This window comes from Bombus huntii, unplaced genomic scaffold (genome assembly GCF_024542735.1).
Source record: "Bombus huntii isolate Logan2020A unplaced genomic scaffold, iyBomHunt1.1 ctg00000052.1, whole genome shotgun sequence".
Lineage (NCBI taxonomy): Eukaryota > Metazoa > Arthropoda > Insecta > Hymenoptera > Apidae > Bombus > Bombus huntii.
Genome location: NW_026099316.1, coordinates 685,674 through 696,137, shown reverse-complemented (window position 1 = coordinate 696,137; position 10,464 = coordinate 685,674).

Genomic DNA, 10,464 nt, shown 5'->3' with positions numbered 1-10,464 from the left:
CAAGGTCAGATATAGCTTCAATGTATACGGTCATCACAATGAAATGTGAATTACCTTCGGCAGATCTAAAATATTAAACGTGAAACGATGATCTTAATTTGGAATAGATTATAGATACACAATCTGTTCGTTTTTTCCTTTCTTAGCAATGATCTGTTCCATTGTCAAACAAGTATTTCACTCCGTAGCCGGATGAAATGCAAATTTATATCGTATTATGCTTATCATTATACTGCAAGTACTTTGAATCACTGAAATTGCAGAACCATTTCCTGTTATTGAATGCAAAACATACAGCACGAACACGTTTTCCATTATCAAAAAACGCCATACAAATGTCTCATCCATTGTATTAAAGTGATAAGAGATAGACACAGCACCAAGCCTGCAGCTTATAATACAACAATTTGCACCAGTTTCTCAATTTTCCCCAATTATATTCAATGTTTACAATAATTATCCTTCATATAAAATTGTTACCTTTATCCAATGCATACCACCTCTCTCCCCCTCTTTAAAAATATGACCTTTTTCAACTTAATGTCTCCCAAAAACGGATTTAGCAGAAAGTATACGACATATATAACGATCCAATTAGAAACTACCAGAGCATGTGTATTTTAAGCGGATCTTTAAACGTCGATTAAACGCGTTCTCTATCCAATCCTGGCTGAAACATAATTACTCGCACCCCCAGTAACCCACCTCTAAGTCATTCCAATCAACGTACCATGCAAACACGAATCCAACGCGTTCCAGGAATACAAACAACTGCCTGTAGCTGTTTAGCTGTACGCGACGAGTATAATTATTTCGGGTACTCCTCCAGTACAAAACAGACACCCAAACGACATTATTTCAACACAAAAATATTTAAAACAATAGTTATAAAAGCATGATACTTAATACCGCGCTTGACATCAGGTATAATAAAAATAAATTTCTTCAAAAAAATTTCAAGTTAAATCTTAAGCTTGTGTAATTATATCAAACTTGTTCAATTGACAATGAGCAATTTCCATCGTGTTTTGACAACTGACTCATCGCTGATGTATTTCCTCGGAATCGAAAAAGGAATGTGCATAATTTTGTCCTCCGTCAACACTCAAAATATTATCTGCATGCTATACTCAGGGATTCAATTTTATATTACGTTGCCTCATGTTCCATCACTGCTTTCCTACTATCAGTCACTTGAACGGTAATATAAACCAGTCTTTTATTTCCTATACTATTCCGCATACCATTTATCAGGAACAATACATTTTATTTGTTAATCTAACTAGATGCGAAGTTCCTCATTTGTGCTAATATCAATCAATGAATAAGTGAATTGAAATCTGTGAAAATAATGTAAAATCGGAAAATAAGGATAGAAATCTTTTCCCGATTACTTACAATTTATTATTATTAAATTGAATATACAAATATAAATTGGACAGGAAACGATATTTATTTAACGGAAACTAAATGCAATACTCGTATCTATATCAAATAACTTTACAGTTATTTGACCACTCTCGTCACAACGAATCTAACACACACACACTCTCTCTCTCTCTGACAACTCTATCAATTCTCACGACTCTACTCTTCGACGACTCGATACCTCTAACGACTCTACTCTTCGACGACTCAATTAGCTCTGATTCTCGCAACACGCACACTTTTCGACTCGCCTTGCGTAGCGAAACCGTCCTTCTTCTAACGTTGTCTATTGTTTCCCTCATACCTATGTAAGAACTACCAACTACGTGCCTTTATTCACGTAGGCACTCTTGCATGTAAACGAAGTACAGAAACACGACGTACACGGTTTCTCCATTTTCAACTGATTTCTAATTCGAATTACTTTACGATATTACAATAAGTATCTAGTAATACGACTTCCGAACCTACGTAATTATTGCAATGATTGTTAAATTTCAAAGCAATTTCCTATCCATGTTAAACATATTACGTATATGTGCGTGTCTATTATTTCGATTAGTTGCTCTACTTGCGGTAGTTCGCCATTCTGGACCATCTAGACTCAACAAAGATGCATTCAATTTACTCCATACCTCAAAAAGCTCTGTAGCGGCATAAGAGTTAGAATTTGCTTCAAACCATGTTGTTGTTTTGCTTCGGAATATCGAGAGGAATTGTAAGGAATTATAAACTCCGGGGAAAACAATGGTGCCGCTACGTGCAACCGTAAAACAAGACGAATTTGTATCTTTTGACCTTCTTCTGACGATTATGACTAAACGAACGTGATCGCAAACGATTCAGTATAAACTGTGACTAAACGTCTGTATAGATATCGTTTCGCGACAAGATCTGTTTTAAATACACTAACGAGTACACATATTGGTAGTCTCATTATTCGATCCCCTACAGCTCTTATTAAGGAAGATAGAGGCCTGTGACATTATTCAGCTTGGCCAACATTGAACAGGGCATATTGAAAAGCCAGAGTAACTAACATACAACCTTTTTTTTTTTTTTTTTTTTTTTTACGTGGAGAAATCCTCATGGACACTCCGCTGTTGCAGTAATTGCGTAACAGCAGAGTAGTGTCGGACTCTTACCGACTAAAACTCCACGATGACCACCCGACGCGTATGACAGAGGTGCTCCAGGATTCTCTTATGAATTAACTTCAGTTGCACCCCCTTCACGCGTTCTCTAGTTCTAGCCAGTCCTAATATTTCCTGACTATTGAATTGGCGTTAGGGGGGGCCATTACCCCTAGCGCTGTCTCTCCTTATTGATATTCACCGGAGGCTTGTCTTGTGTGCTTCGACAACTCCCATACAACCTGGTGGTACAAGCTATGAAAAAACTTTCCCGGACATGAGAAAACACATTTGCCCAGATAACGTACGAAAGGTATTAGAGCCCACCAAATAAGATTTGCTACAATTAGCTGTAGTTCGTCACAATACGCCTATGAGTATCGCGCGTCAGACGATTTTCGAATTAGTTGATGCTTGGATGTTCAAGATACGGAAGTGTAGAGAGATGAGACGTTTATGTACAACTTGATCATGGTGCAACCCATTCGTCAGCCAGAAAACTTCATGCACGATTTTCTAAAAAGAAACACATTTCCCCCCTTCCTTATGCCGTACCAATCCTCTCTCGTCGCTCCTTATCTCATACACAGACAGGCCAAATAATGTTGCCGATGACGGCCAACAGCCTGGGTACATGTACGGGTCTCTTGCCTGCGACAGAATTTTGTTATGTGTAGTATGCGGGGCAGAAAAGCACTTTTGCCATTAATATGAACTAGAAGATTGCAGAAAAATTGTAAACATTTTCCAAATTTTATTAATTTCATTTCATTTCTTAAAGTCTACAAAACTGTTAATCAACATTAAGCAAATATACAAAATCTTGACGTACAGAATAATGGAGCGAATATTAGAAACGATACTACTAAATCTACAAGCTAAAATGTACTATACAAATTTTCTTTAAAATATAAGACATGCAAAGTATATATTTCTGAAGTTAAAAAATATCGGATCAAACACTCTTCGAACATACTTCGAACGCTCATTATTACGTATATTACCAAACCAATGCATACAATATAATATATAAACTAAGCCAACGAAAGGCGCAGAGACTGGAGAACATGGGGTCCCCGAGCGTGCAGTACGCTTCAGCATCGTTGCGAACACCAACTCCCTCCGCTTGTCCCAATGCCATCTCGAACGGTGAGACTGCAACCAGAAAATATCCATATATACATCAAGATAGTAATGCAATTTCTATTCTTGCAGCACCGACGTAATACGCGGTGCTCCGTAATCGCTCGAGATTCCATATAGTTGTTGAAATTTCTACGCATTTGGTAGATAAAACGTTGCGAGAAATCCTCTTGTCACAGTTAGGTCTTCCAAACCTGATCGCTTGCATTTTTCCCGCTACTTCAGCGTTGCAACGTTACTTTTATTTCTGCCAACTTAGACACGACATCGTCTGAACTGCCCAATTCAGGACACGATGGCTCCTCCCGGGGATTCTGTTGAGACGATCCCGGATTTTCCGTGTCCTCACCATTGTAGAGCTCATAATTTGTATAATTTACCTTCTTCTTCAAGCATTGTTTTTTAAATTTCTGCCATTTTGAAGCTGCTGATAATCGCCGGATGCGTAAATCATTTTTAGCTTTGGAAAGAGCGCACGTCAGCATTGCTTCAATCCGTAAATCGCGTCTGCGCTTTCGGCGACACTTTGATCTTTTGCGGCGAACTTCGTCAATCCAAGTTAGTAACCGTTCAGTTTCTGGCTTGTCGGCGTTAGTTTTCGAAAGTCCCTTCTTTGTCCTCGCCATGCTTTCTCAATTATTTCACCTAATTATTGAGTAAGTAAAAAGTATACCAACCTGTATCCGGCTCCTGTTTGTTGTAGAACAATACAGAAGAGATTCACACAACTGCACACAAAGGATTTGAAACCACCGAGCAAAACACCCTCCTCACAGCACAGTCGTAAGATGACTAAGGGAAGTCTACGCTGCGCGTCTGAAGTCCGCTGTCTATACCCCCTCCTCTGTCTTTATGACGTAGTCTTACGCGCGAAAATGGAAACTAGTTCCGTGTAAAATCTTACGTTGGCCTTACATTCTCAGAAATTTTGAAAAATTCTTTAATCCAATTAATTTTTAAATATATGTGCGACAATTTTAATGCTAAATTTTATATATTTTGTACATTATATTAAAATTCTTCATTTACAGGAAATAATCAATAGCGTATGAAGGTGTACTGCACGTATTATTTGGCACGTACATTAATGTTGATGCAAGAATAATTATTCCAATGATTTTAGGTTACACACATAATAGATAAAGTAGGCTGTAGACTATGAAATTCGTATGAAATAAGCAGAGAATAGTAACTAAATAAATGTATATGTATATCGAACATAAATCTTGTAAAAATAATATATTAAATTACATTCAAATCAAATATATAAACAAGATCTGTTGACTTTTAATTTTTTTTTTGAAGCACTAGTATCAAATAAAATTGCGTCATATAAAAATGTCATCCCGAAACACAGTTTAACGTGATACAATTGTATTACTTTAATTTAAGCAGAAAATATCTAATCATATTTAACAATTTTGAAAAACATACCTCTACTAAACTATCATTATCTTTTCCTATACCATCGGCAAGGCCCTGAACAGCAAGCAGTTCAGCGGTTGTTAAATAACTAGCCAATTGTTCTCGAACTACATTTACTTCTCCCTGATACATAAAATCAACCAATGCAGCCTAATCATCGAATTTTACATTATTATTATATATTATAACAGGATGCTGACATGGATTTTCGTAAAATAGAATAAGTATCATTTACAAAATATATGTTAACAGTAACAAATTATTAAATTCTTAATTTCACTTTACCTTAAATAAATCTCTAAAATATGTACTACATGCAGATAATAGCAGTTTGTCTGCTCTTATTCCTTTTTCCTTCGCAGCTTAAATTTACATCAACGAGATCTTCTTCGGTTCTCAGCGTATCAAAAGCACAAGTAATATGTTTTAAGTAATTATTCCACCTAAGAGAAAACTGTTTAATCCGTAAAACAATTATATTAAATTTGCAATTTTCAATCTGAAAAACATTTGACTTCAATGAGTATATTTTGATTTTTACCTGCCGGAAAACTGATGGAACAAAAATTTGTTACAACTATCATGTACTTATGTAATTAAAACAAGACAAAGCTTTTATAAATATAAAAATTGTCATAAATATTTTGACGCAACGCATTTGAACATTTTATGACTCATTGTATTAACACCACATTATTTCTTTTTTTGCGAGTATAATAAAAGCAATAATATTTAAACAATACATACTTGTTTAGATGCCTTTCGCAATATGACTTTCCCATAGAGCAGGTGGCTTATTACAAAATTCACGTCATAAATGTAATTTTCTTCAACTTCCAAAGCAAAAGTTATAAGTGTCCACCCAGGAATACCCAACATTTTGAAACACTTAAATAATACAAATTTCATATTTGGGTATTACATATTTCTAACAATTGAACACTACCATGCTTACCATGCTTTCATTAGCATGCTTAAAATGACTTTATATTGAAATTATTTGTATGGTATGCCCATTTCCTTATCACCCTTTATTTTTCTTTCTCCTTCTGCAGAAGAGTTAAGACTATTTGTATCCTCCCTATATTTGTCTATTATACATCCTACATACTTTCGCAAATAACAAAAAATAGCAAGGTCAGATATAGCTTCAATGTATACGGTCATCACAATGAAATGTGAATTACCTTCGGCAGATCTAAAATATTAAACGTGAAACGATGATCTTAATTTGGAATAGATTATAGATACACAATCTGTTCGTTTTTTCCTTTCTTAGCAATGATCTGTTCCATTGTCAAACAAGTATTTCACTCCGTAGCCGGATGAAATGCAAATTTATATCGTATTATGCTTATCATTATACTGCAAGTACTTTGAATCACTGAAATTGCAGAACCATTTCCTGTTATTGAATGCAAAACATACAGCACGAACACGTTTTCCATTATCAAAAAACGCCATACAAATGTCTCATCCATTGTATTAAAGTGATAAGAGATAGACACAGCACCAAGCCTGCAGCTTATAATAGAACAATTTGCACCAGTTTCTCAATTTTCCCCAATTATATTCAATGTTTACAATAATCATCCTTTGTTGCGACCGTTCGCGGTGAGACGCGTTCGCTAGGATAACGCGTCAGAGAGAGGCGTAAATTCTCGCTACGATTATGTTAATCGACGCCGCGAAATAGTCGTCCCCCTGTTTTGGTTAAGATAACAGAGGTGGTTTAATGAATGTAACACTGTATTGACAGGTTAACGTAGAATAATATATTTTACAATAATATGATGAATATATTACAGAAATTATACTCGACTTTGCGATCTCTCTAGATTAATTCGTTTGCTCGTCAGATTTGTCGAAGTGTCACGTTTGACTCGTCAGAAGGAACTGATCGCCCTTCGATTATTCCTTTGCCTCATTTGGAAGACGACCCCCACTATGCACGAGTCACGCCACCGCTCGCGCCTATGATCACGTATGCCTCTTCTTGTTTGATAATCGTAACGGTCAAAAATCGACGTTTCTAGAGCTCGCTGCTTGGCGACAACTATGCTCTCGTCGATACATTGTATATGATCCGGCGGGCAGATAAGATGGTCTGCCTGCGACGTTGTAGAACCGCGAGCGACGGTTAGAAAATATAGCCTCTGGTGAGCCTCGTGGCGTAACATACTCCCCCCGTTGAGAGGGTACCGATCAAGTAATATAGTATGATGTTGTGAGGATCTCTGGTCAGACTTCGGTGCTGTTGATTGTTTCGGAGTCATCTGGAGTCGTTATGCTCGGTAGTGGTACCATCCGCTTGATGCTCCGATCCAGGGTGCTCGTTGCTGTTCGAACGGTAGCCGTCCGTATGATGCCGTCTGCGCCTGGATGGACCTTGATGATTTTGCCCAATGGCCATTGCATTGGGGGAACGTTGTCTTCTCGGAGAATGACGATGGTGCCCTCTCGTATGAAGTGACGGCCCTTGCTCCATTTGTTTCGGATGTCTAGCTCATTCAGGTACACTCGTTGCCAGCGGCGCCAGAAATGTTGTTTGACCTTTTGAATATGTTGCCAGCTGGAGAGACGATTGGATGGAGTGTCCCTGAAATCTCGTTCTCGAAAACTTGTTAAAGAATATCCGATGAGAAAGTGACCGGGAGTGAGGACAAGATGATCGTTTGGATCAGATGATACTTTTTTTTTTTTTGTACGTGGAGAAATCCTCATGGACACTCCGCTGCTGCACTAATCGCGTAACAGCAGAGTAGTGTCGGACTCCTACCGCCTAAAACTCCACGATGACCATCTTATGCGCGTGACAGAGGTGCTCCAGGAATCTCTTATGAATTAACTTCAGTTGCATTCCCTTCTCGCGTTCTCTTGTTCGAGCCGGCTATTGAGTAGGCGTTAGGGTGAGGTTGTTGCCCCTAGTGATGTCACTTCTTCTGGTCGTAGTCCGTTGGGGTGGTGGCGGGGTGGCTCTGGGTCGTCTGACTGCCTTCCGTCTCCATCGTCTTATCCTGCAGGGGTGAGAGTTTTTCTTCCTCTCCCTTTCCGCTCGCTCCTTCGCGAGCATAACTCGCTCGCAGAAGAGGCGGACGGCCTCGTATTCCTGTGACCCTCTCAACATCGCTTCCACAATCGCTGAGGGGATCAACGTTTCTCCTATGGCGTGCCGCCAGGGTGTAGCGGGGCAGCTCCCACGCCGGACAGAGCTCCAGGGTGTGCTGCGCTGTGTCCCTGTCCTCTCCGCAGTCGTGGCAGATGTCTGTCGTCTCTCGCCTTATTCTCTTCAGGAACTCGCCGAACACGCCGTGTCCGGAGAGTACTTGTGTCATCCTGAATGTGAGTGGGAGGCCGTGGCGGCTCCTCCATGCCCCCCAGTTTGGTAGGACCGCATCCGCGCCTCGGTGTTCGCTTCTCCCGTTGATCAGTTGGGATCGCCACAGGTTCCATGTGTCCTCCTCGGCGGTTCCTGTGTCGTTTGGAGCCGCCTGCTCGGTGGGGTCTTCTCCCGGGTGCCATTCTCTCCGGCGGGTGTATCTCTTTTTGAGCGCCAGCGCCCGCAGCTCCCCCGGGGGGGACGCGGCTAGGGTGGACGCCGACGCGTGCGACACCGTCCGGTATCCCCTAATGATTCTGATGGCGGTCATTCTGTGTAGCCTTCTCAGGAGCAGAATGCTGCGACGGCTTGCCATCAGGTCGTCCGCCCATACTGGGGCCCCGTACATCACTCGTGACCGAACGACGCCCTCGTAAAGTCGGCGCACCGCGTCTCCGGCCCCGCCGATGTTCGGTAGTAGGCCGCACAGGGCATTGGCAGCCGCTGACACCTTCGGGATCAGTGAGTCGAAGTGCGGCTCGAACGTCCACTGGCTGTCGATGGTGAGTCCCAGATACTTCATCTGTGATCCCACCCGGACGGTTTTACCTGCCATGTTTATGCATAGGCCGGGCGGTGGTGTCCCTCGCCTCTTCCTGTCAAAGAACCAGGTGGCCTCCGACTTCGCAGGGGAGACTCTCAGGCCCAGTTCGTTCACGGCACGGGTCGCACAGGCCGTTGCGATTCCGCCAATGCGCAGCGTCTCGTGCCAGCCACGACCCTCGACCAGGATTAGGGTGTCGTCCGCATAGCATACAATGGCCGCGCCTAGGGGTAGCGGGCATCGTAGTACCTCGTCGTACGCAACGTTCCATAGTATGGGGCCCAGCACCGAGCCCTGCGGGACGCCACGCTCAACGGATCGCTTTTCCTCTCCTTCCTTACTGGTCTAACACACCCACCTGTCGTCGAGGTAGGCTCGGATCAATCGGACGAGGTAGCTGGGAACCTCGAAGTGCTCCAGGGCCGTCACTATCCTATCCCATGGCACGGTGTTGAACGCGTTGACGATGTCCAGGGAAACCGCCAGCGCCACGCCTTTCCGGGAGACCATGTCCTCCGCAATCGCTCGTGCGCGTCTGACCGCGTCAATCGTCGAGCCCCCCTTCCGGAAGCCGTACTGGCTTTCGTGCAAACCTGGCACTTGGCCCGCTATGTGTCGTTCCAAGCGGGCGGCGACTACCCTCTCGAGTAGTTTGCCGACCTCGTCCAGTAGGCATATCGGCCGGTACGCTGACGGCGAGGTCGTCGGTCGGCCCTCTTTATGGAGCAGGACCAGCCTCGCCGTCCGCCACGCCCGGGGGTAGACTCCCTCCCTCAGGCATCTTGTGAAGAGGTGCCGGAGTCTGGGGGCCATGACCCCCATCACTTCCCCCCAGATCCGGCCAGGGATTCCGTCCGGGCCCGGTGCCACGTTGCGGACGGTCATTCTTCTGGTTGCCTCCCATATCTCCTCCTCCGTGACTTCCCAGTCGTCCCTCCATTCCAGCGGTCGTGTCGTTTACCGTGGCCGTTCCGCCGCTCTGTTCTCTTGTGGGGGAAAGAGCGTTCCGGTGATCCGCGTCAGCAGCGCAGGTTCCATTTCCGCCGTTGTCAGGGTGCCCTTCGCGCGTAGTTTCTGTGTCACTGTATGCCCTCCCCCATGGGTCCGACTCGACTGTTTCGACCAGTTCGGACCAGGCACAGTCCTTCGCTTTTTTAATTTCCCTTTGTAGCGAGCACCGTAGCGCGCGGTACGTCCGGTAGCGCAAGGAGACTTCTTCTTCGTCGCGTCGTCGCCAGCGGCAGGCCCTTAGGTACTGTCTTCGGGCCCGGACACATCTCGTCCTCAGTTCCGCGATGTCGGGGTTCCACCAGTAAACTGCTCTGCTTCGCACCGTGCCCGGTGTGGCCCGTGGCATGGATGCGTCGCAGATTGCTGTCATGGCTTGTCGCAGGTTCTCGGCCTCCTCTTCC